Source organism: Gymnoscopelus braueri, assembly GCF_963280865.1.
Source record: "Gymnoscopelus braueri genome assembly, chromosome: 13".
NCBI classification, from domain to species: Eukaryota; Metazoa; Chordata; class Actinopteri; order Myctophiformes; family Myctophidae; genus Gymnoscopelus; species Gymnoscopelus braueri.
Window position 1 is genome coordinate 4357537 of NC_137615.1, and position 2500 is coordinate 4360036.

General features: G+C 48.4%; 1 protein-coding gene across 1 annotated transcript in view; it reads right to left on the reverse strand.

Annotated features, from left to right (window-relative positions):
* The window catches only part of cep112 (centrosomal protein 112), a 206174-nt gene that overhangs the window by 102221 nt on the left and 101453 nt on the right, over positions 1-2500 (reverse strand). The window lies entirely within an intron of this gene.

Genomic DNA, 2500 nt, shown 5'->3' on the forward strand with positions numbered 1-2500 from the left:
TGATGTCAGGACAGCAGAGTCCTGCAGTGACTCTGCAGTGACTCACTGATGTCAGGACGGCAGAGTCACTGATGTCAGGACAGCAGAGTCACTGATGTCAGGACGGCAGAGTCACTGATGTCAGGACAGCAGAGTCACTGATGTCAGGACAGCAGAGTCACTGATGTCAGGACGGCAGAGTCACTGATGTCAGGACAGCAGAGTCACTGATGTCAGGACAGCAGAGTCACTGATGTCAGGACGGCAGAGTCACTGATGTCAGGACGGCAGAGTCACTGATGTCAGGACAGCAGAGTCACTGATGTCAGGACAGCAGAGTCACTGATGTCAGGACGGCAGAGTCACTGATGTCAGGACAGCAGAGACACTGATGTCAGGACAGCAGAGTCCTGCAGTGACTCTGCAGTGACTCACTGATGTCAGGACGGCAGAGTCACTGATGTCAGGACGGCAGAGTCACTGATGTCAGGACAGCAGAGTCACTGATGTCAGGACAGCAGAGTCCTGCAGTGACTCTGCAGTGACTCACTGATGTCAGGACGGCAGAGTCACTGATGTCAGGACGGCAGAGTCACTGATGTCAGGACAGCAGAGTCACTGATGTCAGGACAGCAGAGTCACTGATGTCAGGACAGCAGAGACACTGATGTCAGGACAGCAGAGACACTGATGTCAGGACAGCAGAGTCACTGATGTCAGGACAGCAGAGACACTGATGTCAGGACAGCAGAGTCACTGATGTCAGGACAGCAGAGTCACTGATGTCAGGACAGCAGAGACACTGATGTCAGGACAGCAGAGACACTGATGTCAGGACAGCAGAGTCACTGCCACATCTTTCACCGCAGACTGAAAACCCACCTCTTCAGGAAACACTACCCTTCCTCTTAGCCTTGCCTACTTGTTGTCAACTAGTTGTACAAGCTCTTGTTTTATTGCTTTATTGGATCTTGTTTACTTGATACACTTATTTGTTTTAGCTCTTGCTCATTTGATTTTCCTATTTGTCTCATCTGTTTAAGAAAGTAGGTAGCTGAATAATTGCACTTTTACTCTTAGTTGCACTTACTGTAAGACTTCTGGTGATTAGTAGTGTTCTTGCCTATCTATGTTGAATGCACTTATTTAAGTCGCTTTGGATAAAAGCGACTGCTAAATGACTGTAATGACTGTATTGTAAAGTAATGTAACTTATCTGCATGCATCCACACCAATCCCCTACTGTACTGTACTGTACTGTATGTTCAGAGCCTTGTGGCGGCCGTGTACTGTACATGTTCACAGATCAGAGGCCCTGCTGTATACTGTAGGTGGGGGTTCAGTCGATGTCTTGCTCAAGGGCACTTCCACAGTGTTGATACAGTGTGTGCCACAGTTGATGCGGTTCCAAACCAAACCGCCTCCGATAGAGTGTATATCTACTGGCACCGGTCCAACGCCTCTATGAACTCCCACCAGGTTCACGGGGTCAAACCAACGACCAGCGTTCCCGGGTTCACTGCTCAGCCTATTTGAACTCCAAGCCAAGAGGACAGAGAGGATGGCTGAAGGAGGAGGCTGGAGAAGGAAGTATGAAAGTTTTTAGGTTTTGAGTTATACTTGGTTGTATCTAGCTTTGATATATTTGGTCATCTGCATTCTGCATCTTCTCAGTGAGCAGCCACGGTGCAGAAGCCCGGGGATAACGCTACGGTTGTATTGCCGGTCCGTTGGTCAAGGGAACCAGCAGGAGTATCGTACGTTATGTCTTTTGGTGTTGGGAGATAAAACAACGCAGAAAGGCCCCCCTGCCGGGCGTTTAAACCCGCTGTGAGGCAACAGTGTTATAACCGCTTCACCAAACCATACCGTGCCAGAAGGGAGAGGCCAAGTGTAATCTTTTTTATTTTTGTTTTATATATATATATTTGCCTTTATTTGGATAGTAGAGTGAAGACTGACAGGAAACAGGGAGAGAGATATGGGGAGTGACACGCAGCAAAGGCCGTCGGCTCGGGAATCGAACCCTCAACTTGCCGTCAGGCTGCATCAGAGCCTATATGGATGGTATGCACCTTAACTCTTTAGCTCCCAGAGTAAATAGTGTAATAGTGTCACCCCACTGCCAGCAAAATGAGAGATTTTACTGAAAATCATGGAATATTATCTGTGACCACCGTCCTCACGGAGATCGCCTCACTACGGGTCTCGGGAGCCTCGAAAAAAAAAGTAGCCTCTCGCGGTAATCCGTTACACAGCTGTGGCCAGTTGAATCAGGCTTGTTTTTGCCGTAAAGCAAGAGGAACGGAGATAAAGGCATTTTCCCACAGGAAATAAACAGGAAGTAAACGAGACGTTTTATTAGAAAACGACGTCAGATCCGGTCTGTCGTCATCTGGCAGTGAAAGCATCATTCATAGGGTAGCGGACAGCGCCAACTGCTGGAAAACCACTGAAAACACAACATCTCGTCATTCTCGTCAGTGGCAGGCTGCGCCTTGGCAAAATCTGACGAGAAATC